Below are 27,402 nucleotides of genomic sequence, written 5' to 3' on the forward strand. Positions count from 1 at the left end.
GCGGGTCCGGGCAGCGGGGACCGCGGGAAGTCGCTGCTGCTGGCACTCTGGCACCCAAGCCGTGCCGCTCGGCAGGAGGTTCCCCCCCCACGCCAGCCTCGGCGCGCGCCGGCCTCGGAGCTGCTCTCCAACTTCTCTACCGCGCCGCGCTCCCGTCCCGCGCGCGCTCCCGCGCACCCCGTCTTCCCCCACCCCTGCACCCCTCCACCACTCCTCTTCCTTTCATTCTCACGCTCCCACGCTTCTAGGCCGACGCGTGGAAGTTGCATTCTGGACAGCCCCGGCTGTGATGCTGAAGAGCTCCGAGCCAGCGCTTGGTCGAGCCTCCCGCCCGGATCCCGGGCAGAGACCGCCCCCGACCCGGCGCTGACATTTAAGTCTGCACTGCTCAAGGGCGACCTGCGTCTCTGCTGCCCCAGTTGTGGCCGCTCTGCACCCCTAGAGACTGGGGTCGTGGCGGGCTGCCCCCCCACACACACACCGGGGATCTGCACGCCTGGGTGAGTTCCTGGTCTTCCTCGGCCACCCCGGTTACTGCGGAGAACCTGTTTACCCTGCAAACTTGAGATGTGACCAAAGCAGACCAGCCTGCCTGGCAGGGTTACGCTTCCGATCGCAGGGCGATCAATTCGGCACTCAGAGCTCAAGGGGGTATCTGCTCAGAGGCTTAAAGGTGAAAATGAATTCGTGTTTCTGGGTGCACGTGTAGCTTTCCCTTTAAAAGCCGTGACTTGGGAAATGATTTTTTTTTCTACCCAGCAGGAGGCGGGAACTGAGATAACTCGCAGTCTGAAAGTTTCCAAAGCTGAGGATGAAAATACCGTTTATTGGAAAGAAAGTCAAAATAGGGTGATGGGATTTGTAATAGTATTTGCCTTTTGTGCGAGCCTTTTTGCATTAACTTGGGCTCTTTGTGATAAATAACATGCAGAAAGACGCAAGGCTTTAAACAACTCCGAGCCAATCCTTTCTTTATATCTTAGTTGCTGTGTATGAAATCGTTAAAATGCACATAGGAGATTTCGTGCCGAAAAAAGACTAGAATAGATCCGTGTCGTTGCAAGATTGAGGTTATTGTCAATACGACTGGTGAGGATTGGGCATTTAACACTTTATTTTCCAGCTAAAAGCACAATTATTCACATGGCCCGTTAAGGTGTCTTATCTTTCTACTTCCTGGAAAATGGGTGATTAATTTGTATTGAACTTTAGCGAAGGGAGAATTGTAGGGTTTTCAGAGATCAAGATCTCAGCCTGGCCGCTAGGGCCGTGTAAACAGCTCTGGTGTCTGGTGCCGTAGAGTCGGCTGGGGGAGGGTCTCTGGGGATGAAGATCGCTGGGAAGACATGCCTGCCAAGCTTGTCCAAGAGCCACTGACTTATTTAAAAGAAGACTGTGGCAAGTTGAAAGGTATCTCATTACTAAGGAAACCATTCCAGACAGCGGTCACATTTTAAAAGGGAGCTCTCTACAGGCCCTTTTCCTCGTTCAAAAGAAATGCTACTTCTAGAAAGATCTGATAAGGGCAATGATGCTCTTTGGAAATAGTTTGTCCTTTGGTGTGTGTCTTAGTATAGCTATGATACAAAGGTAGTTCAGGCATTTTAGTAATTTTTTAACTTACCAAAAGGATGGTGACATTGAAAATGCTTGATCTGCATAGCTAAGAACTTAACCTGATTTTAAATGTAGGGGCCAGGTGGCACTGGATTCTCAGCAAACCTTAAACCTCTGTTTAGTATAGGTTTTGGTTTGTTTGTTTGTTACTGGTCTTTGAAAGGCCTGTAAACAAGGAGTGCTAAGTGGGCCGGTAATTCTGAAGGGTAGGGATGTTTATGCTTCTTTAAGAATTGGCCTCCAAAGCTTGATGCATCTGATTGTGAAGGTTGTGTCCCTGCTCTGAAGAGGCCACAAGCAGACACCGTGGGCAATACACAGCATCTTGATGTTGAGAGAAGAGTTCATGGTGATGTTCTGCCTGGAAGTTTTAAGCAGGAGTTGAACAAAAGATGTCACTGAAATGAGTCCCTGGCATAGCGAATTGTTGCAATTAGACTGTTAGTGACCTTCAGTTTTCACTTGTAGATGAATGAGGATATGTTCTAAAAACAGTAGCACAAAAGTGTGAAGGAAACTGGGGAAACTGAGGAGAGCTTGGAGGGACTAAAGCTGAACTGAGCTCAACTCTGGCATAATTTGGTCCCTGGGAAGGCTGAAAGAATAGTGATTCGAAGTGGCCAGTTGAGTGCCTCTTTGCTTTTATGACTCAACTTCTCTAGGTAACCTGAGAGAGATTTTGCTTAAGAACGTTTGATAAGAGCTGCTCAAAGGAGGTGAACGGCATTCATTTGGGGACCTTCTATACCAAAGAAACTTCCAGCCACCTAAGGAAAGCATTTTGCAATTTAACTAGGTCTCCTAAAGTGAAACCCAGCCCAAGCCATTTCCTCATATGTGAAGTGGGCGTAATGATTTCTCTGAAGGTGGCTGTGGAGAGTGGATGGAATAATGGTCGTAAAATGCTTAGTCTACTGTTAGCACACGGTGAGTAGTTATAAAGAGTGGAGAGAGGTGCTGGAGAGATGATTCCACAGCTAATCGTGCCTACTGCTCTTTCAGAGAACCAAGAGTTCAGATCCCAGGACACACATCAGGCAGCTCATAAATGCCCGCAACTCCAGCTCCAAGGGATTGGACATCTCCTCTGTGGGCACTTGTATATACACATACACACACACAAATGCATACACACATACATGCAGACACACACACACACACACACACACACACACACACAGAGGGCAGGGGGACTGGATAGAAGAGGAAGTGAACTGGGTGTGTTGATATAGTGATACCCCCTGAAGTTGCATAGAGCGTGTCTTAGTTAGGGTTTCTATTTCTTTGAAAAGACACCATAACCGCCGGGTGGTAGTGGCGCATGCCTTTCATCCCAGTACTCGGGAGGCAGAGCCAAGCAGATCTCTGTGAGTTCGAGGCCAGCCTGATCTACAGAGCAAGATTCAGGACAGGCACCAAAACTACATGGAGAAACCCTGTCTTGAAAAACCAAAAAATTAATTAATTAATTAATTAATTAAAATAAAAAATAAAAAGACACCATAAACAGGGCAACTATTACAAAGGAAAACATTTCCTTGTGATGATTCTCTTACAGTTCAGAGGTTCAGTCCATTATCATCATGGGAGGGATCGTGGTAAAACGCAGGCAGACGTGATGATAAAGTAGTAGCTGAGAGTCCTACATCTTAGAGGCAGCAGGAAATTGTAGCTTAAGTTTTCCTGCCTGGCCCCCAGTCAGGACAAATATCTGTCACCCGCCAGTCCCACAGCTGCTCAAACCCGACCAAGTAAACACAGAGACTTATATTGGTTACAAACTGTATGGCCGTGGCAGGCTTCTTGCTAACTGTTCTTACAGCTTAAATTAATCCATTTCCATTAATCTATACCTTGCCACATGGCTCGTGGCTTACCGGCATCTTCACATGCTGTTTCTCATCATGGCGGCTGGCAGTGTCTCTCTGACTCAGCCTTCCACTTCCCAGCTTTATTCTCCTCCTTGTCCCGCCTACACTTCCTGCCTAGCCAATGGCCAATCAGTGTTTTATTTATTGACTAATCAGCAACACATTTGCCATACAGAACATCCCACAGCAGGAAATGGTCTGAATGCTACACTGAGGGAAGCTTGAGCAAAAGAGACCTCAAAGCCCGTCCCCATGGTGACATACATCCTCCAACAAGGCCACGCCTCCTAATAGTGTCCTTCCCTTTGGGGACCCTTCTCCTTCAAAGCACCACTGAGGGTTTTCTGCGTTGTTGACTAGAAGTGAGTGTTTGCTCTCGAGCTTCCTGCCTACAGAACCACCAACTAAACGGAACTCACAGGACAGCCCGTATGTAATATTAGGGATAGAAACTGAAAGTGGGTGACAGCAGAAATGGGGAATTTGACCTGCAGTGGGACGGAGGTCTGAAATGTTGCTTCCAGAAGCTGTATGAAGAAAGAACATGTAGTGGAAACTGAACGGTACCTGCCCAAAACCAGAAGAGCTGGGAGAACTACCCAGAGCTTAGACATCTCTAACAGGAGCTATGTGAAGGAGGCAGGAACAGTAGAGCTGGCCTGGGAGAAACTTTTTTTTTTCTTTTATATAGTCTTAGTAGAAATCTCATTGTATGTGGATGTCTTGCCTTGGGATTGTTTTGTTCGGGTTACATACACTATCAAACCACAAAAGGAGATTTGCGACTTTTAAGCTAATCTGAAATGAACAGTATTTATCATAATTCATTTGCCAGTGCTTTGCATTAGGGGTCTGACTTTAAGAGAGTGTAGGGCTGGAAGGGTAACTCAGTAGTTAAGCACAGGTGTCATGTGCAAGGCCCTGAGTGTACCTCCAGACCCACTCCTCTACCCTAAACAAGGTTTAGAATAATCTCCCTTAAAATTTTTAAGACTAACAGAGTTTGGTTTAAAATGCATGTTATGAATATTCCTGTCAATCACACAGGCATCAGCTCCACTAAGGAGCTGTAGGGCATGATTCACTTTGAAATCTCATGAGGAAGGCTCTGGTCGCTCAGAGGAAAGGGCAGGGTCATGAAAACCTTCTCCCCTGATGAGTGGATCTCCTCACGGTCATTTGAAGGGCGTGTGGTTGGCTGTCTTCTGCACATAGGTGGATTCATTATTTTTCTTTCTGTTTGTCTTCCCCTTCTTTCCTTCTGTCTTTCCATGGGTGTCCTTGATGACTTCCCAGCTCTTATAATTATGGTTTGACTTCAACTCCATCCCTTCATTTAGGTAGTCCTAGTCTGGTCTGTAGCCTTGTTCTCTATCACACCACTGTGTGTCAGATGGGCACAACCTTTCCCCTTTTTTCTCCCGAAGCATTTCCTACCATTGATGTATGGAATGCCCCCTTTCTTGTGACAACCAGAAAATTGTCAGAGCTACTTTGAGGCGGAAAGGGGCATAGTGTGCACAAGAAAGTTAGAGTGGAAAGTTGCTACTTAAGAAAGAGGAGAGAGTGCTTGCAAACTCCTTGAGATTCCTGCCAAGCAGCTGGGCTGAAGTGGCCCCAGGGCTGCAGCCTTCATTAGCCTTCATTACCACCGCCTGAGTTCTGAGACATGGCCATTAGCAGAGGTGCTGACTTCACGAACATGTCATTTTTCTGTGTTCCAATGATCAGAGGACGTCCTGCATTCTCACCCCTAGGAACCAAGGGAGGGAACACCGTACCCACGGCAGAAGGAGGCCAGCCAACGTCATCCCTAGACACCTTCTGCTTCCTTCTCCAGCCATTCTCTCTGAAGGAACCTCATCTCTCACTGCACCCTTCAAAGGATTCTGGGAAATATAGTCTATAGATTTCTAGTCTCAGAGATGACGGAAGAAGTTAGGAATGAGAGTTGAGTGACAGATTGTCATGTCTAACACATATCTAAGAGAAAGAATGCTTAATTCAAAGTAGACTAAGACTGACTTTGGGTTATATTTTGTAAGAAAAAAAAAGAAAAGAAAAAAGAAAGTAGTTGGTAACCCTTTCAAACAGATGGATATTGTAGGTGTAGAGTTGAAATTTCTAGGGGAAAAAAAGCATTAAGTAAAAAAACAAAAACAAAACAAACAAATAAACAAAAACAAAAAAAGCTTACTGAACCTGTCACTATACATCTAAACATAAAATATTCTTTGGCTTGGATGAGTAATTGAAATAAAATATTGGGAAAATGGGTTTTTACCTCTAAGTGTGTGTTTTTATGTTGTGTGTTTGGTATATGTACTTGTTAGTGTGGATGTGTGAGTGTGCAGGGGTTAGAAGCCCGAGCTTGATTCCGGATACCTGTCCTTGATGGTTTTCCACCTTCATATTTGAGACAGGATCTCTCTATGAACCGGAAGCTCATCAATTCAGCTACAATTCATCCACTCGTCTCTCCAGCCTCTCCTGACCAATGCTGGGGTTGCAGGCACAAGCCATGAACCCCAGCTTCTTACATGAGTTCTGGGTATCCCAACTCAAGTCTTCCTGCTTACCGAGCAGACACTTCAGACTGAATTATCTCTTGTGTTCCAGGAAAACGATTTTTACAATGATCTTCCCCACCAAAGCTTCAGCTAGCTATACCCATTCCATGACCCACAAAACAAAGGAAGATCGGAATCCATTCAGACATCATAGTATCTGGCTGGCTGGTCCATTCATTAGATGAATCACCCATGAAGTTGCGTTTTTGCTGACTCTTTTCTCTGCAGCACTCACAGTGTTCTTTTTAAAGCTGAAAAAGATATGAATGATTTTGTTTCTTGGATAGCAAAATAAAAATATGCTTGAATTTACTCATATCACTTCTTTCATGCTCTGCATTTGTCAGATTCTTTTTTGTTTTTGTTTGTTTGTTTGTTTGTTTTTGCAAATCACTTCTCTTCTGTTAGTAAATTATGAGCCGTTGGCACTCAAAGATTGCATTAGGGCATCTAGGAGTAGTCTTGATCATTGAATTAAATCATCTTCGCTTTGCCCTTAGAACTTGGGAAAGGAGAGAAGCCCTGGACAAATGGAAGAGCGTGGTGAATTTGTTAGTCTGCTGCATACATTTTCTTGACTTGAACTTGGTCTCAGAAGATGAGCACTGTTTCATTGTCTTCCCTGGTAATTGATGAAAACATTTAAATGCAGAATAATAAATGTTACCTGGGTAAATCATACTGTCCTATGACTACATTCTTTAGTAGTGATGACACCAACAATTTAGCCACTCTACCTCCCACCATCAAAACTGAACAACGCTAAATCAAATGGTGCTCTGTCCTATATCACCCTTCCCTCAGGTCTTCTATCCCAACCTGTCATCACTCCGCGGTCCGTGAAACCCACTTATTTCATAGTCTCTTGTGTGTAGCTGATTGACTCTAATACGAGTTGATTACTTATAAAGGAGAGTAGGAGGTATTGACCTTTCTATGTTGTCATGACATGTAAATGACCTCCCTGGTTCCAGCCCCCCCCCCCCCCCCCCCCCGCCTCCATTCTCCTCTTTAATTCACAGTTGAGTAAACACTGAGATTAGAACTCTGTATTCCTCTTTCTCTGGGCTGTAAAGGTGACACATTCTCGCCTTGTCCAAACATATTGGGTGTACTTGGAGATAGCATTGTTGACCAAACTGCTGTTGTGGATTGATAGTCGAAATAGGGCTGAAAAGATGACTCAGCAGTTGCTACTCTTGCAGAAGACCTGGCCCCAGTTCTCAGTTCCTAGAACCCACAGGACAACCCACAACCTTTTGTAACTCTAGTTCCAGAGCATCCAATGCCCTTTTTTGGCCTCTGTGAGCACCAGGTACATACATAGTATACACATGTATATATTCATATATACTCATAGACTTATATGAGTATATACTTAGACATATACTCCTACATACTCATATATATGCAAATACTCAAGACATAAAAATGTTAAGAAGTAATAAAAGAAGATCAAAAACATCTTTTATTTGCTAAGTATTATATAGTGTAAATGTGTATCTATATGTAAATAATAAGAGCTATCCAAATGTGACTTTTCCTGGTTAGGTCATTGAGGTGCTGATCTGAAAAGGTAGTGAGTGCATGTGTGGGGTTTTTTTGTGTGTCTTTTAAAGAATTTGACTAGCATTTAATTATGCATTTGTTCACTGACTCAAGAAGCAGATTTAAGAACCTTTTTTGTACAAAAACTGGTGCTGAGTGCTAAGATGCATGGCCACACCCTCCAGTGACTGCTATCTATAGTATAGATGGCAGTAGCATTAGGATAGCATGTGTGATGGTTAATCTCAATGGTCAGCTTGTCCTGAGTCACCATGGACACACACCTCAGGGTATGTCTATATAGGTGTTTCTTGAAAGGCTCAGCTGAAGAGAGATGGCCCACCCTGAGTGTGGGTGGTACCAGTGGACTGTGGTTCTGGACTGAATACATGAAGACCGTGAGCTGAGCGCTAGCATTTGTCTTTCTTGGCTCCCTGACTACAGATGAAATGTCTCATGCTCCTGTATCCCTGCCTTCCCCATCACTCCTTCCCCGCTGTGCCTTCTCACCATGGCGCTTGAGTCACGACGACGACAAGAAAAGTAACTAACACAGTGTGTTTCTCTGAAGGACGGAGCGCAGTGGCTTTCTCACAGAGACGCTATTGTATGTGCTCATGGTGAGCAGTGGCTTTCTCAAAGAGACGATATTGTATTTGCTCATGGTGAGGCAGAAGAAGGAATGAATGGAAACAATATTTCTGACTGCAGAGAATAGTTTCCCTGACAATAAAAGGAGATTTGAGGAGCAAACACAGGGACAGAAGCCCAGGGTTGTGTATTTATTCTTTTACTTGTGTGGGGTTGGGGGCTGAGTGGGCTTGTGTGTGATGTGTCTTCAGAGGCCAGAAGAGGGAGTTGGATCCGCCAGAGCTGGAGTTATAGGTAGCTTGTGCTGCCCAGTGTGGGTGCCTGGAATTGAACTCAGATCCTCTGGAAGAGCAGCCAGTGCTCTTGACTTCAAAGCTACCCCTCCAACCCCATGCCTTTCTTTCATCTGCTTCTTTTAACCTACAGGACTTGGACCACACAAATCTACTCAACATTGGGTAGTTTTAGTGTTGAAAATAATAATTACCTAAGAAAGGAAGGCTGCTTTTGATACTCAAATATGTTCAGATGTAGTAAAAATCAGTTTAAAATGCTCAGACTCTGTAAGATTTCACTAGGCATCAAATCCATAGTCATAGTAATTCAAGAAAATGCAGGTATAGGCATTTGCCAACAAAAAAATGACAGTACAATGGTTTACACAACTAGATGTCATAGAACTAGATGTAGAAATAGCTCCTGTGACTTATGGCCTGAGCCAGGACAGCTTTGAGAGTGAATAGGACACTATTAATGACTATCCTAGGAAAAGAAGCATAAATGAAGACTGTGTCATCTAATCTTGAGTGACCAAGATTTGTGGTGGCACAAGATTATGAGTTTAGGTATATATGACCATATATCTACAACACTGACTTTTTAAAAATGTGTAAGTAGCCTTAACTATTAACCTGTTTTAAGGTACAGTTAGTGTTACTTGGTTACAGTGATATCATTATGTGGCAGCCACAACTGTCCATCTCCAGAATTATTATTATTATTTTTTTTTTTTTGGTTTTTCAAGACAGGGTTTCTCTGTGTAGTTTTGGTGCCTGTCCTGGATCTTGCTCTGTAGACCAGGCTAACCTCAAACTCAGAGAGATCCTCCTGACTCTGCTTCCCGAGTGTTGGGATTAAAGATGTGTGCCACTGCTGCCAGGCCCATCTCCAGAACTTTTTATCTTCTTAAAGTGGAGCATCAGGACCATTGTTTAGCATCCCATCTCCCAGCCTCCAATCCCTGCTAGTTTTTGTCGTCGTGAGTTTAGCTAGTCTAGGAACCTTACAAAAGTGAACTCCCACACTTATTTCCCCCACTGTGGCTGGCGTATTTCACTTACCATGATGTATGTGTTCAGGCTTGTGGCGCTCATCCTTTGTCCATGCCTCTCATCCATGTTGTAGTATCAGAATCTACTGTTTATAAAGCTGAATAATTGTCTTAGTTAGGGTTACTCTTGCTACAATGAAACACCATGACCAAAAGCAAGTTGGGGAGGAAAGCATTTATTCAGCTTACACTTCCTCATTGTAGTCCATCACCGAAGGAAGTCAGGACAGGAACCCAAACTAGGCAGAAACCTGGAGGCAGGGGCTGATGCAGGGGCCATGAAGGGATGCTGCTGACTGGCTTGCTCCCCATGGCTGGCTCAGACTGCTTTCTTATAGAACCCAGGACCACCAGCCCACTGGTGGCACACCCGCCATGGGCTGGACCCTCCCCCATCAATCACTAATTTAAAAAATGCCCTACGGGCCTGTCTATAGCCATATCTTACGGCATCTCACATTTCATCCCACGGAAGGAAGGAAGCCGATTTCCCTGTCATCACCACCATCGTGCACAGACCCTAGACGCCGCTAGGGGAAAGAGGTTCCACCTAGACTATGAGTTTTCACTCAAGGCAGCAGCACAAAGAACCAGCAGAACAGTGTGAGGTTGGATACCAGAAGGTTCCATGTGACCAAGAGCATATGTGAAACTGGGACCAGGCATTTCCTGGGACAGGGAAACGGAAGCAACAAGTGTGGGTGGGAACTGGAAGGAGAGGAACCTGGCTCATTCCGGATGTGATCTCTCGTTACAGAGAGAAGTCTTCTACCCTTAGCTGTGGAAGGAGATAAAAGAAGGCCGTTGTCAGGAACGCTGACATGGCTGAGCTCAGCTAAGCTCTTCCCTCTTGGCGTACAAGCATCAGAGGAGTAACTCTTCTTTGAAACAGTCTGTAACTCCATTTCACTGCGTCGTAGTTACAGTTCTGCAAAGTAATACTGGACTGTCTGAAACAAATGAGGAATTGCCACCGTGGCTGGGTAGGAATCACTATCCCTCTGTACGGCCCTATTCACTGTCGGCTATGTGTATCACCAGGGAAAACGTGTGCATCTTTGAAAGCAGGCTTGAAGTAATGTGATAAACATTTGACCATCTGTAGTAAATGAACCTCAGAAAACACATCTGCAGAAGTTGTGGGCTAATCAGAAATAATAGCTAAGGTTTGTCACTTTCAAAAAAAAAAAAAATGAGCCGAAAGGCCTGGAAGGATGGCTCAGTGGTTAAGAGCACTTGCTGCTTTTCCAGAGGACCCAGGTTTGATTCATATACCCATACGGCAGCTCACAACCATCTGTAACACCAGTTCTAGAGGATCGTCCCTCCCCTGGCCTCTGTGGACACCAAGCATGCACACAGTGCACAGAGATACATGCAGGCAAAACACCCACACACATAAAATGAAATAAAGTAATAAAGTAAAATCTTGAACCCAAAGTGAGTTTTTTTACAGTGGCCTCATGCTTATTCACATTGAAGATACTTGTATTGGTGGAAGATGAAAATTAATGGGCAGGTTCATCAAAACCTGCATGGCAGCTTTATTCATAATTGCCAACAATTGGAAGCAACTAACATGTTCTTAGTTGAATGGATATACAAATTGTGACATGTCCATACAATGTATTTAACGGATTTACAAATTGTGACATGTCCATACAATGTTTTTAATGAATATACAAACTGTGACATGTCCATACAATGTATTTAATGAATATACAAATTTTGACATGTCCATACAATGTATTTAAAAAGAAAGGACCTATATGAAGACATGGATGAGCCTTAGATGCATACTGCTAAGTGAAAGAAGCTAGTCGGAAAAGGGTAAATATGCTATGGGTCCACTTACTAACATTCTGGAGAAGCAAAAATATAGACAGTAGAATAAATGATCAGGGTTGCCCAGGGGTCGGGAGTACAGGGAAGAAATTAATAGGTAGGAGGCTCTCAGGAAATAACTGGACTGTAAAATTTTCATGGTACTGCTATAGTGGATACACAATATTATGCATCTGACAAAACTCAGAATTGTGCCATACAAAGAGCAAATATCAGAGTCGAGTATGGTTTTTGTTGTTGTTGTTTTGGTTTGGTTTGGTTTTTTGTTGTTGTTTTTTTTTTTTTTTCGAGACAGGGTTTCTCTGTGTAGTTTTGGAGACTGTCCTGGGTCTCGCTCTGTAGATCAGGCTGGCCTCGAACTCACAGAGATCACCTGGCTCTGCATCCTGAGTGCTGGGATTAAAGGCGTGCACCACCACCTCCCGGCCAGAATCAACTATGGATATTGGTTAACAATAATGAATCAATATCTGCCCATTAGTTGTAACCTGTTGCACCAATGCAAGCTTTTAGTTTGAACGTTTCACAAGATGGTTTTTTACAATTAGAAATTCTGGTGGTGCTAGAGTACAAGATGCATGAGGCATTAATTCAAGGGGTCTCTGTGACAGTATGTCAAGTACTAAGACCAAAGTTCTGTGTCAGGACATGAGCACTGTCCCTGTCCTATGCTCCGCAGGAATCTCCTAAGCAACTTGGCACCTTGGGAGCACACATTTCACCTGAGCTTTTAGCAGGTGAGGAGAATGCACACAGGCTTCCAAGCAAAGTAATCCCTCCTTGTTGGGCAGTTTCATATTGCTTAAACACTTGAGTGCGAGTCCATGGAATCCATTTACTGATAGGCCTGCATCCAGACAAAATGCATGCCCTGGAGCTGCAAAACTGTCCATCACAGCACCCCTCCAGTGTGCTACTGCAGGCCTGAATTGGCTCCTCTGCAGGCTTTCCTAAGTATAAAGCTTTAAGGCTTTGTGCCAAGTTAGCAGGAATGTGGGCGAGCTCTTGCTTGGCTAGGAAGGAATAGTGTGGCTCCTACATGACATGGGGAAAGGGATGTGTCCTATACCAGTCCAGGAGGAAGCTACACAGAAATCCCCATAGAGATGCAGAAAGCGTAGAAATATGTGAGTAAAATGCTGAGCTATCTACTTCTAAAGGTTTTTTTTTTTCTCAGCCAAAGTAATTTATGATCTCGCTTCTGATAGTCTGTCTATTCTACTTGTTAAAATGCAGGCTTTGGGAAATGTATTGGCAGTGTGTGCACACAGGAGTCTTTATAGTCATCATAGTGATGCATTTCATCTGGCGCAGGGTGGATGGGTTTATGTATAGCATACTGCGTTAGAGTGAGGATGAGTTCTGAAATGTAGAAGGCTCTAGAAATCCCAGGGAGGGCACAACTGGAGAAGACTTCACCCTCCACCGTGTGTTCTGCTCTAGGCAGGAAGCATCTGGACAATTATTTGTGAGGTTGCAAACTTTTTTATGTGTAGTGTGTGTTCCCACTTGTCTGTAGATGTAGTATATAAGTGCAGTGCCCTCAGAGGTGGATCCCCTGGAACTGGAGTTACAGGCAGTTGTGAGTGCTGGGAATCAAACCGAGGTCCTCTGTAAGAGTGATACATGTTCTTCACTGCTGAGCCCTCTGTTGACTGTTTCTTTTCTTCTTCCAAGCTTTTAACCAAACTTTGGTTAAAAGTTTGCCTTTTGAATTCCCACTGCTCTATGTCTTAGGATTTATCCATTCAATTAGGAAATTGAATTGATTGAACATTTCTTTTAGATAGAGAACATTCTATATGCTGTTTCTTGACATGGATTTTATTATAGGTCAATAATAGTCACTAAAACATTAGTTACTGAATACATGATGTCATACCTACCTTAGTCGGGGCTGTGCATGAATAATTCTTGGTTTCTGTTTATATAAACTAGACCATGGCTGTGAAAAAAGGGCACTCATGAATCCAATGTTTAGTCCTTAGGAACTAGATTCACATTTTCTGTGCTCATGGACTCTCAGGCACACACGAACCTCACCCCGCCATCAGTATTGGTTTTGCATTCAGCTGCCTGTTTTTGACTCAGTTTCTCTCCTGTAGAAGCTGTGTAATATCTCAGTTCCTACCAGTTGAGGAGACCATAAAACAAAGATCTGAGCCAGGCGATGGTGGCACATGCCTTTAATTCCAGTACTTGGGAGGCAGAGGCAGGTGGATCTCTGTGAGTTAGAGGCCAGCCTGGTCTACATAGTGAGTTCTAGGACAGCCAGGGCTGCACAGAGATACCCTGTCTTAAAAAACTAAATAAATCAAAGATGTGATGGTCAACATAGAACATGGAGCTTTCCACAGAAGTTTAAGAGAACCAAGTCGTTCCAGGCTGTTTCTGTTATTTTTAATGAATTTTCAAAAATACTGTGTCTCTCCACTTTTGAAAAGATGCTTCTGCATCTCACCTAGATGGTACTATGAGTATGCCTTATAGTCAATGGCATATATTCCACTTTTTGACAATAAATAATTATGCAAAAGAGATTGTATTTTAGGTTCTATGTAATGTTTTCTGTCCGTTTGTGGGAAACCTTTCTCTCCTGCCTCAGGAGCTTTCGGTTGAGTGCTTTGTCTTTTAAAGGTTTAAATTTAGAACCAGAACTCTCTTGCCCTGTTTCATATGCTTGAAAAGCAAGCAGATTGTAATGACTTCCCTTGAAGGTTAAAAAGGGTATCTGTGGCTTTAAATCTAAAATAATAAACATCTTATAACTATACCTGGGCTTATCTCCGAAGAAACCAGCCCAGTCATAAACTGCAGCATGGAAACTGGAAAAAAAAAAAATTAAACTTTCCCAAACAGTGTGGTTTATTCTGGGCACCGACTTAATAACTCCTGCTGCTAGGAGAAGCACAATTTGCTGTCACAGGAAGGCTTAAAATGTCAAACACGCTCTTGTAAAATACAATGCAAGCTGCCTGTAAATGAGAGCATCCTTTCAAATGGCCTGTTTCCTCCTTCTGTGCGGCTTTCATAATTGTGGCACTTACTCAGAATTGAAAACCTCTCTGCATGATGTAAACAGCCACACCCCCATGGCACCGCAGAGGTTTCCATCCATACAGAGCAGGTGTGGGCTGCTGCAGACAATGGAGCAAACTGTAAGACCCGCTACAAAGGGCTCCATGTCACCCGCACCAGAGAGAACCCAGAGTGTGGGATTGGGGCAGGGGGCCCAGCTGAAGAGCAGAAGGCTGTCACGTGTCAGGATCACAGGTGTGGCCAGCCTTCCCCAGCACCTTCATCTCCTCATCACAGTACAGAGCCAACCCACCCTGTAGACCGTCAAGGTAGGTACCACCAAGTTCACCGATCCAAAGTCGAATCCTCTGTTACCTGTGAGGCTTTTGGTTCATGTTTCAGTTAGGACTCCAACAGATACGGTCAATGTCAAGCCCAAAGCAGATAAAACGTAGCAAATCAGAGAGTGAAGGAGCCTACTTGAGACAACTCAGAGGGTGAGAAGTCACAGCAGGTGGTAAGGGATTTAAAAGCATCCCTTTTATCCATGGTTCTGCAACCACAGATTCAACCAAGGACCCAAAGCTATTTGGGGGGAAAACCCTCTGTAAATGTACATTTTTCTCGTATTATTATTTCCTAGACAGTGAAATTTGACAATTATTTACAGAACATTTGCATTGTATTAGATACAAGGGATCTAGAGACGGTGTACCGCTTCCAGGAAGATATGCATGTATGATATGTAATACGTCATTTTCTACGACACTTGAGCATCCAGCAGCTCTTGACATCCACAAGGTGAAAGCCCTTGGATCACTCTTGTAGATACTAATAGGTGGCTATATTCAAAACAGGTTAGGCCCTAGAGAGCATCTCTACTCTATAACTCCCTGACATAATTTGTCCCCAGTTGAAAAATAAAGTATTTATCGGCTGCTTAGGAAGAATAAAATTATGTAGCATAAATTAAAAGTTGTCTATGAAAACCATTAAAGTAAATAATACCTCAGCACTGAAACAGATCCCTTTCAGCTGTTTCCCTTCATTAAATATTGTGACAGTTTCTACTTTAACTGGTCTAAATATCAAACTCAGCATGTATTTATTTAACAAGTACTCCAGATTAATACAGCGGATGGTACATGCCCACACCTTCTGACTTACAAGAGTCGTCTTAGTTACTTTTCTGTTCCTGTGATAAAACTCTGTGAACAAAGCAACTTATGGAAGAGTTTATTGGGCCTTACAGTTACAGAGGCAGGGACCTACATGGAGCTACAGCACTAGTTGAGAACTCCCAACCTGAGCTACAGCCATGAGTCAGAGAGAACTAACTGGGAGTGGCATGGGAGTGGCATGCCTTCTTCAGCAAGACCACACCTCCCACCCCTTCCCAAACAGTTCCACCAATGGGCGACCAAGTGTTCAAACAATGAGCCTTCCAGGACCATTCTCATTCTAACCACCACCAGAACAGAGACAAGAGTGTGTGGATACTTGGAGTGTGTGTTCACTTTTGGTGTCTGAATCAGGTGGAGGAAGTGAGTATTTGTTTTTCTTTCTGAGTATCTTCAGTGATGTCTTTGATCTATTTAATAATAAAGTGCAGAGGAAATGCACAAAAAGAAAGTCACGGAAGGTTTAGGATCGCGTGTCCCACAGCGGGAATAAATGGTACAGCTGGGTGTTGGCCTTGGGACCTCTGGTCTGTTCACAAGCTGCCCACAAGTCCCTGTTCACAAACTCTTGTTCCACTGTACAGCTCCCACACAAGGCTCAACCATATTAGACCACAGGAAATTGGCAGGGGCAAGGACATTAAAAGGCAGGGTGGTGAGATTCTTTTTGTGTTAAAAAAATGACGTAAAAAGAATCTCGCTCCTGTTAATAGTGGACCATCCTAGGATGTCTGCAGTTGGATTGCTTTTAACTTTTTCCACCAAAGCTATGTAAGCAATGCATCTGTTCTAATTAAAGTAGCTCTTAAAACTGGCAACACCTCCTGATTTTCCAGGTTTTTTTTCCTCTGTTAAAAGTAGTCACTTTGCTACTATAATTACAACCACTAATCCACCAATCGCCATATGGTATATTCTCAGCAGATGAGTCATGGCTGTGGTGTAATGTTTTCAGAACATCATATGATAAAGTGATGATCAACATGCCAATAGGAACTGGAACCCAGCTCAGCAAGTGGGTTGGAACCATTGGCACAGGTTTAACTTTGCCATTGACAGGCTGGGCATCCTTAAAACCACAACTGCTTTTTAAAAGACCATATGTGGGTGGATGGCTTAGATGGCTTAGCCCGTAAAGATGCTTGCTGGCCAAGCCGTGCAACCTGAGCTCCGTCCCCAGGTCCCACATGGTAGAAGGAGAAAGCTGAATCTTCACAACTTGTCCCGTGGCTTCCATGTGGGCACCACGGCACACAGCTGCACACACATACACACAATAAGAAATGTACTTTTTACGAGTCAATATACACTATTTGTATAGTGAATGTAACACTAATCCTATTATAAGAAAAATCTATGTCAAGGGACTCTACAGAAGTCTGCAGAAGCAAGGGACTGTCCTGAGTTATGTCCTGTTAATAAAGGGTAATATCAGAGGGGCACAAGGTCCACAGACCTTCCTGATTCTGATCCTTCAGTCTAGAAAGCTGTAGGCTTGCCCTTCAGATGGAATGCTCCACGTGGATTTTTCTCTTCTAAACAAATGCTGTCCAATGGCAGACGACAATCCTGACTTACTTGTCACCAAGAACTAGGTACTTCTAATGAAGCACAAAATTAAGCCATTTCTTACTTTCTAACTTGAGGTCTGGATGTTGTTCATAAAATGCAGGCTGGTTAGGAGGTCTCTGAAGACCACCATGTTCCCAGGTGCTGGCTGATGACCAGGAGAACTCCCCTCTCCATGTCCTTCAGCTCCCACTGGAGCAGGCAGCCCAGGAGGCACCACTGTGAGTGTTCACAAGAGCATCAAGTGTATACATTCCTCTCTTTCAGCAGGCATTTCCTGTTTAACAGTGCCGGTTAACCACTAGATATATGTGCAGCCATGCTATTCATTAACCACCCTGCCTTGGCCTGGCTAGATTATAAGCAGCAGCAGGAGATCTGTGGGACCGAAGTCAGAAGTCACGTAAGACTGATGCATATATAGTCTGCACTCAGCACACTGTGGGGCTGGTTCCAGGATCCCTAAAGTTGTCCTGCAGATACTTGAACCCCTTATGGACAGTGACACAGTATTTGTATATAGCCTATGAGCCTCCTCCCAAAGTGATTTACATTAACTGTTATATAGTATTCCAGGTGAATACCATATAAACATCTACTATGTTATTTAGGAAATAAGGATTAGAAAAAGTATGTCGATGTTCAGTACAGATACAGTATTTTTTGAAAAGGTTTTAAATTTTGTGTTTATTACTTGTGTGTGTATGTATACGTACAGAGGTCAGATGACAATTTTCTGGAGTTGGCTCTCTACTACCATGATACCAGGCGATCGAAGAGGTCCACAAAGTTCTGGTCTGACCTCTACATGCATGCTGTGGCATAAGTGTGCCCCCACACACATACACGCACCCAAGCACACAAAAACACTTAAATAAAATGCAATGAAAAATTTAAAAAAGAGAAGTACAGCTTCTTTTGGGAATGGAAATAGACGTAACCTCTGAGCTTTGCACTAGCTAACTGTTTACTATATCCAGTGTGTCGCTCCTGGATCTGTGGGATGTTATGGATTTGAAAGCTTTGTGGTACTCTTGGGCTGGCATCAAGAATCAGAGCTTAGGGGCTGGGGAGGTAGATCAGTGGGGACAGAGCTTGCCTAGCGCACAAAGCCCTGGTTTGACCCTCAGCACCTCATAGACTACTGTATGTATTAGCTCAGGCTTATAAAGGAGGATTGGAAGTTCATCCTTAGCTGCATAGGAAGTTCCAGGCTAGCCTGGGACACATGAAACACTGTCTTTAAAAAAAAGGAGTTGAACGCCGGGCGGTGGTGGCGCACGCCTTTAATCCCAGCACTCGGGAGGCAGAGGCAGGCGGATCTCTGTGAGTTCGAGGCCAGCCTGGTCTCCAAAGCGAGTACCAGGAAAGGCGCAAAGCTACACAGAGAAACCCTGTCTCGAAAAACCAAAAAAAAAAAAAAAAAAAAGGAGTTGAAAGAGGGTGTGTGTGTGTGTGTGTGTGTGTGTGTGTGTGTGAGAGAGAGAGAGACAGAGAGACAGAGAGACAGAGAGACAGAGAGAGACAGAGACAGAGAGAGAGAGAGAGGAGAGAGAGAGCACACCAAAGAGGAAGGACACTTGCAGAATTGTCTCTACAATTCCTTATTCTCACATTTAATTGTATTTTGAGAGCTCCATCTACAAATTCCTACATCTGTATTAATTCTGCCTCTCCCTTACCCAACTCCTGTGTCCCCCCCATTCATGATCTCTCTTATTATTATTACATATATACTGTTACATATTATATTATTACATGTATAGTTATATGTGTGTATGTGTCCAAACATGTACATAATACCTACTGAGTCCATCTAGCACTGTTTGTGTGTACTTATGTCTAGGGGATTGTGGGTAGCATCTTCTTCCTGCATATCAAAATGCTGTGAGTTTTTATGAGGCTTAATATACATCAGTGTTTCAAATTTTAAACTTGTGTCTTTTCTGGACTTAAGATAATGATTATTAAAGCACCTAGCATATGGTTGAGACTTAAAAGTATTTTATTAATTGATCGAGCGTCTCATAGATAACTTGTCCTATACTCAAGAAAAATATGGAGAAGCCACTCTGATAGAAATTAAGAAGTAGGCCTGGGTCACAAGATGGCTCATCAAGTGAAGGAGCTTGCTGCCAAGCGTAACAACCTGAGTTCAATTCCCAGAACCCTCATCATGGAAGTAGAGCTCTAACTCTCACAGGTTATCCTCTGACCATCACAGACAAGCCAGAACACACACACACACACACACACACACACACACACACACACACACACACACACAAAATGTTAAACATAGTAAACAAGAAAATAAATGGGGGAAAACATAAAATGGATATTGCTAGAAATTTTTGAGCACTTTCCAAACCTCTGTGTTGGAAGCTGATGTTTGAGATGGGGGGGCAGGGCGGAGGGGGGGGGAGGCGGTAGGGGGAGGGGGAGGCTGGTGTCCTGGATCCACATCTCTTAGGAAGGGCCCTTGTTGCCTGGTGTGGTGTCTCCTAGGGGTATAAAAGAACTGGATCTGGGTGAATGGAAACAAGTAGACACTGACCAATCGCTCCTAGAAACAGATGCTGTGTGGAAGGACCGTTGCTGGGCAACGCCGGCAGGAACAGGAAGCAAACAGAAAGGAGCTGGTCCCTGCTCTAAGTCCCCTGTAGGCAGAGTCACCTGACAAAGAAGAAATGTTGTTTGTAGAGTCCCACCCTCCAAATAAGGAGTGAATACAGGGAAAGTATATAGAGAGGAGTTGTTAATTTGATAACAGGTGTGGTCCCCAGTGCGTTAGGTGGACATGGCTCCCATACAGAGGCAGGTGGCTACACTACCTAGCAGAACTTGCAGAAGTAACTGAAAGTTTTGTTTTTATTGTGGTTTTAAGAAAAACAAAAAAACAGCAGGATGTGGCACACGCCTTTAATCCCAGCACTCAAGAGGCAGAGACAGGCAGATCTCTGTGAGTTCAAGGACAGCCTGGTCTACAAAGTGAGTTCTGGGACAGCCAGAGTTGTTACACAGAGAAACCCTGTCTCCAAAAACAAAACAAAACAAAACAAAACCCCGCAAAACTTACTATTTTAACCATTTCTAAATACATATTTCAGTGGCATTATGTACAGTCACATAAATATGCAACCATCACCACCAAGAGAGGGGTTCCTTTTGTTAAAGTTAGTGAAATATCTATGTCTCTACCCCAGCCTCTATTAACAGCAGCAAAAGAACCATCCCCACAGATTCCATTTCCAGGGACATAAAGTCATCGACAAGTCCTGGCTGTCCAACATTACAGTTTGGCAAACGAACCCTCTAATAGTGAGAAGGCTTTGGTGAGAATGAAGGAGTCGTTGTTGTAGCTCGTGACTGAGTGCTCAGGGGACAGTGACAGCAGTGATTTGGAGTTGGAGCGAAGGGAAGCAAGCTTCAGATGACACTGTACATCCGGCAAACGAACACATAGGTTCTCTTGATTGAAAGGGGACACAGAGCAAAAGAGCAGTGAGTGGGCTCTTCCCCTCCCCCTTCTCTCTTCCCCTTCCCTCCCTTCTGACCTCCTTTTTACCTTTTTTATTTTCTTTCCATTTTTCTCCTTGCCACCCCATTTGCTGGATGACGGCTGCAGACCTGGCATTGGCAGGTGTTTGGTGACCATAAGCATGATGTGGGTAGGGCAGAGGAGAGGAAAGACTTCAAGCCAGGGCAGTTGATTTTAAGGACATTGCCATCAGAGGCAGCCGTGAAACGAAGCTGGGCAGTGGTGGCGCACGCCTTTAATCCCAGCACTCGGGAAGCAGGGGCAGGCGGATCTCTGTGAGTTCGAGGGGGCTACAGAGTGAGTTCCAGGAAAAGTGCAAAGCTACACAGAGAAACCCTGTCTCAAAAAAAAAAAAAGAAAGAAAGAAAGAAAGAAAGAAAGAAAGAAAGAAAGAAAGAAAGAAAGAAAGAAAGAAACGAGATCTTAGCTAGACCATGATCTATGTTCACATATGAAAGAACAGTTCCTTTTTTAGAGACATTGAAATACATTTTATACTAATGGAAGGATCTAGTAGCCAGGAGAAAAACTGATGATCGAGAAGAAAGGAAAGAAAGCAGGAGGAACTTGTTCGTTGTCAGGAAGATTCAGTGTAGGGTTGTGGCTTGCTCAATGGAACAGCACAGTTCATCTTCCTCCCTCTGGGAGATAGAAGAAGATATGAAAAAAATGCAAATAGTTTAGTGGAGTGACTCGTGTGATCTTATCTACTGCTGCTTTCTTCTGGAAGCCGTGGGTGAGAAAAACAAGATGCTCCTCGGAGCTGCTGCTTCTGGCTGTTGGGCAGCATTCATCCATCATCTGTAATTATCCTGGGTTCACCTCTGGGTTTGACTTTGTAATCGTCCTTCTAAGCATGCAGGGAGGTTACCACAGGTCTGGGGGCAGTGAGCATTGGAGGAAACACGGGATGGACTGATTTCTCTCCCTTTTGTAAGCGGCCTCCTCTGGTGTGGGAAGCAGAGAGCCTTCCTAGTAAAAGTCATCCTTATGCAGGCAAGGGAAGAGACACATCCCTAAGTCTCGAGTCCAATTTTGATCTCGAATCTTGGAACTTCACATAAACTACTTAGCAAGGTGTGAGTTCATGTACTTTATTAACTTCCAGGTTCTAACCACGAGTTCACTGTTCAGCTTCTGGAACCCTGTGTAACTTCAGTTGTTAAGGAAAGCAAGCGTACAGCTTGAGCTAACACCTTAGTCATTAGGGTTTAATCTTCTCCTTCTTAAGCTATTCAAATGCCTTACCACCTCCTTAATTCCTTGAGTCCTTCACACTGTTCCCTGGGGAGAGTAGCTCTGACCCTTAAAGGTTTATCCCATGTGAACACCCAATTCCTATAACCACGGGTGGTGAATAGGTTAGTTTTTAGGCACAGGCAGCTTCCACCTCACTCTCTGGGTTGTTAATGATGCTTTTCAGGGTTTTCCTATTCCACTGAGTGGAGTACAACTGCCAATACTTTAAAAGTTAGTGCCAGGCTGCTGTGACGCATGCCTTTAATCCCAGCACTCAGGAGCCAGAGGCAGCCTGGTCCACAGAGAAGATTCCAGGATAGCCGGGACTACACAGAGAAACCCTGTCTGGAAAACAAAAAACAAAAAACAAACAAAAAAAAGAATTAGTTAAAATTGGGGCTTGGAGATTTGGTTCAGCAGTTAAAGCACTTGCTGTTCTTGCAGAGGTCATAGGTCGGGTTCTCAGCACCACATGGGCACTAGCAAACATCCATAATTCAAGTTCCAGCGAATCTGACGCCCCCTTGTGGCTTCTGCAGGCACTCCATACATGTGCTACACAGACACATGCAGGCAAAACACTCACACACGAAAATGAAAACAAATGAATAGCTTTTAAAATTTAGTTAGAATGGTCGGAGGTGGGGGGGTGGCTTCAGGCCATAAGAGCACTGATCTCACAAGCCACATGACTCAAGTTCAGTCTCTGGAACCCATGCAAGAAGTATAAAGAATCTTGAGTGATTGAATATAGGTCCCATGACCAGGCCGTGCTATTTGATTCCTAGGGCTACTATAATATATGGCCACGAACTGGGTGGCCAGAAACAATAGACGTTTACTCTTTCAGAGCTCTGAAATCCAAATATCCTATGTCAGCTTGTCAGCAGGGCCATGCACCGTGGAAGGTTCTGGAAGAAATCCTCACCTGCGCTGCCATTGCTGGTGGCTCCACATTCACGGGCTGCGGCACCTTCCCTCCTATCACAGCCTTCTATATTCCCCTTCCTTCCGTCTCCTCCATCACGTATTTGCCTCTGGATGTAGGCCTGACCCTGATGACCAGGATAATCATCTCATCCCGAAGTCCTTGAGTGTGTCTGCAAACTCACGTTTCCAAATACACCAGCTCTTCAAGGTCCTGATGATTAGGACATCTTCCGGAGGACCACCATTTAACCCACTAAACCATCCCTCCAGGGAGTGAGGAAATCCCCCTGCTTCAGGGATTATGGAGACAGACATGGCCCCTGATCTCACCGGTTTTGCATACTGTGAGCGTGTCCCAAGAGAAAACACAGGTGGGAAAAATTACAGCTTGGTGTTGGACAGCTAACAGGACCAGAGAGTGGCTTCTTCACTGCAGGTAGCAAAGTGTGTCTGTGTAATAGAGTGTGGTATAAGAGACGGTGCTTATCTGTAGGACGGAAGAGCTCCATAGAGAATGCGCACAAGGCGAGCCTCAATTACGTGTCTGCAGTGATCCAGGGGAGGAAGGAAATTGCAAGCAGAGAGGGAACAGACAAACAAAGCTTGAAGACATTCAGAAGGTCCGAAGTGAAGGAGGGAAGCCACTAGTACTCTTAGACTGGAAGCTTGGACTCGAATGTACATGAGTCCTTTTTTATTTTCTTCTTCTTCTTTTTAAAAGCAAGATTTTCTTCATGAAAGAAGCCATGCACTGATTTACATTCTGATCAAAAGTTCTTCCCTCCCTGAAACCAAGGGCTGCTGCCTATCTACTGCCAGGGGCAGTGGCAGAGTTCAGGTGTGTATGGCAGATGAGTCATGAGGAAAGCTGTCCACGGCCGAACTGGACTCAGAGCATGGCAGCCTTTCTGTGGCATGCTAATGTACAGGAATTTTTATTTTATTTTATTTTATTTTACTTTGTCAGTGTGGACAGTAGAGGACTACCAGGGTGAGCTTCATAGCACAGAGCTATGAAAGTGGGGTGGGGGTGGGGTGGAGGGGTTAGGACACCATTGCAGTTATCTCTTTCCCAAATGTCAGTTCTTTATGGCGGGGTTGGTTTGTGAAAACATTGTCATCAGCCCATGGTGAGATAAAAACATTAAAAATGATTTAACTATCTTTTCATAAAGCCAACCTTTATTCAGTTGGCAAGGAAAGGACCCTCTTCTCTGAAATTAGGGTCTCCCAGCTTCTGTGGGAGTAAAGCTCTCCCTTCATCTGAGCAATTACGGTGTGAGACAACCCTGAGCTCTAAGCATTGTGTCTATCTGTCAACCATGTGATCTCCCCAACTTGTGCCCTAGATCTCAGGGAAATAGCAGCTTCTCATGGCTAAGCAAATATCCCCTGGAGATTTTCCTGGACTGTAAAGTCCACAAGGAAAAGGAACTCTTGGGCTAGGGAAGTGCCTAACCTCAGGCTGAGGGAGTGGAAAGCACTTGCGGAGATAGACAAGAGAGGCAAGTTGGGGGAGGAACCCCTAAAATGAGATCCTTGGCAGTCAGGTTCTCTATAATTTGTATACACAAGGACTCCTGCTGAGACCCAAGTGTATCATCAGTTTGATGCTTTCAGTAAGAAACCCAGAGTGCCTGCTTTGAAGTTAATTGTATTATGAAATACATTTTGTGAAAAATGCTAACACAGCTTCATATCTCCCCCTCAATTTCGTTCTATAAAATTAAGATTATTTGTGCATTTGTTGTTTTCTAGTTAGGCACCCTGATCTTCATTTAAAATCTCTTTGTAGAACAATTCCCCATCCCCTAGCCCTGCGTGACCATTCATCCTGACAGCAGAGTGGATGAATGATGAATAATTTCATCTGATGTTGCTGTTGAGAACATCAGAGTCATCTCCTCGTGGGCTGCTGTCGTGAGATCCGATCCTTTGATCTCTGCACAGGCGGTAAGCTGGTTTTGTCAAATTGACACCAGCAAGGACTGCCTCAGAGGACCTGGTCTCTCTATTTCCATTACCCTTAAATCCCATGTTTGATTTTCTTGTTCTTTTCTGGCATTTTCTAGTCTGTGAAATCAGAATGAATTATAATCTAATTACCATGAAGAAGACCAAGCCAGTCCCTGTGGAGGAGCAACCTGTTAAAGGATCCTGTGTTGGAACTCTTGGTTCTGTGTGTGTGTGTGTGTGTGTGTGTGTGTGTGTGTGTGTGTGTGTGTGTGTGTGTATGTATGTGTGTGTGTCCCCACATCATCCCCCCATAACTTCACATGTTCACATTCCCCACCTGGATGGACGTTATTCTACTCACTTTGATGGTGAGGATAATATTCCACTCCAAAATGGAAGTCCATTTAAACATAGAATCCTTGAAATTTTTGAAGAAAAGAATGGAGTTTTCTTGGTGGCATGTTGAGTCTGTTTTCCTTAATGAAAAAAACAAAACACATTTTCTATTGCTCACTTCCCTTCAGTCTACTATTTGTTTCTGCAGGGATACCTGGCAGGCATTGTTGTAATCATAGAGGGGCCATATTCTCCCAGGGCTGTGTATTTTGCAGCCCAGCTTCCCAGGCATTCCGATGGAACTCTTGCGTTCCTTTCTTTCCGTGTTCGCTGTGATCTCTCTGGTGGATCTTAGGGAGTTTCGGTGTAGAGTTCTGAACATTAATGAGACTGTTTTCCTTGACTCATTATTTAAGAGTCACAGAGTGTGTGTCCCTCCAAGCTGCAGAAGCAACCCTTGCTATCTGCTTTCCATCCATCAGTCTGACCTTGCTACCTCCTTTTGTACTCAGCCACTACTCTTGGCCGATCTCTATCAGGTTGGAGTCTAGACAGTGGGAAGCTGCATCCTTACACGCGTGCCTTCATCTTCTCTTCTCATGGTTGCCAGGGCCGCTCTTGCTAAGTGTGTGTACCCTCACATTTCTTTAATTACGTTGAACTACCACTCTGGTAGAGGTGACCAGCTGACATTTGTGGAGGTTGAGTGTTAGCAGCCCTGGTGTTAGCACCTCATTCCTTTCACGCTTTGTGATCTTCTCTGACTGACTGTATTTCCATGGCCCCAAACTGCCAAGTGCTAGGATAATGTTTTGGGTTTTTTTGGTGGTGGTGGTGTTTGGGTTTTTTTCATGATCTCTAATCCAGTCCATTTCCCCAAGCTTCATGTCACTTTACTTGTCCTTCAGTTAGCACAAGAACCCCCTGTCTAGGACAGAACCCCCCACCTCCCCTTTCATTCCCTCTGATGGTGGATCACAGCATTGTCCATCTAGGGGCCCTGAATGGGAGAAAGATCTGTTTAATCTTTATCCGTGGTGCTTTATCTGTACCAGAAAGAAAATACTTGAAAAGACGTCATTAATTTCTGTTCAATAAATGATGGTGCAATTTTTAACTCAGTAAAGAAAATCCTTTAATGTAGATGTAACCAACTGTCTTATTAAATAAGAAACACAGAGCCGATTCAGAGAAGAAAGCCAAGAGGTCAGAGCTAAGAGCCTCACCCTTCCTGCTTCAGCGATCCTCTTCAGCCAAGAGAGCTCTCCGAAAAAGGGGCCTACTTCCTGTGTGTATGACTTTATATACTCTAGCTGTTCTGCCTTCTCATTGGTTGTAAACCCAAACATGTGACTGCCTCGTCACTGCCTGTATGTACCGCCCTCCAGGTCCTTAAAGGCGTGCGCCAGCCGCCACGGACTTGCTATGGCTCTAATAGCTCTGACCCCCAGGCAACTTTATTTATTAACATACAATTAAAATCACATTTCAGTACAAGTAAAATACCACCACACTTTAACCCTAAAACTACCTTTACTCTGTGGTTTAAAGTGCTGGCCCTCTTCTAGTACAGCTCCCTCACATGCTATACCCCCAAATTTCAGAGGGTTGGTGTTAGAAAATGGCTTCCCACTAATTGGGGGAAGAGGAGACAGTGTATTCATTTTGATGTGAAATGGCTGCTGGAGAACAAGGACTCATCTGAATTCAGACTTCTAAAGATAGATCTCACCATGTTTTCATTTTACCTGGTAACACCCTGGAGGAGATAATAGGTTTCAAATCCTTCAGACAGAGGCGGACTCGTATCCTAACTTAGGAATACTAAGTGAGTCGGTAGTATGTACAGGTATTTGGGGAGCGTGAATTGAGCATGCAGAAAACCCAGGTCATTCACCCATGCCTTCTCACCTCTTCCCACTCTTTCCATTGACTCCTCTTACTGCGTAAGACATTGAAGACCTCAGCAGTCCTTGGAGGGAGCTAACAGCTCTGCCACTAATGCCTGAAAAAAAAACCACACACACACAACCAAGCTAGAGGGGAACAATGTGTGCCCAGCCCAGTAAGGTAGAAAAATGCCTGACAGAGCAAGATGAGAAAAAGAAAATCTCCAAAAGTACCATTGAGTTGGCTTTATATCAGCGATCTACAGCTGGGCATGGGACTGCCTTTAAGTGTGGTTTGTATTCTTGGTGAGACTTCCTTGAGAAAATTAACTTTGCCTTTGTGACCAGTTATCAATTGCAGGTATCCATTT

General features: G+C 44.2%; 1 protein-coding gene across 9 annotated transcripts in view; it reads left to right on the forward strand.

The window, feature by feature from the left end:
• Trmt9b (tRNA methyltransferase 9B (putative)) overlaps positions 1-27,402 on the forward strand; it is a 71,870-nt gene that overhangs the window by 4,212 nt on the left and 40,256 nt on the right. Inside the window, exons 1-2 of one of the 9 annotated variants that reach the window (XM_052752040.1) lie at positions 20-500; positions 10,285-10,418. The exons of 1 other annotated variant lie outside the window; for it this stretch is intronic. The gene's annotated coding sequence lies outside the window, so the exon portion shown is untranslated. 7 more of the 9 variants (XM_052752039.1, XM_052752048.1, XM_052752047.1 and 4 more) reach the window with 7 other exon arrangements.

Source organism: Peromyscus californicus, unplaced genomic scaffold, assembly GCF_007827085.1.
Source record: "Peromyscus californicus insignis strain IS unplaced genomic scaffold, ASM782708v3 Scaffold_23__1_contigs__length_62951481, whole genome shotgun sequence".
Classification (NCBI taxonomy): Eukaryota; Metazoa; Chordata; class Mammalia; order Rodentia; family Cricetidae; genus Peromyscus; species Peromyscus californicus.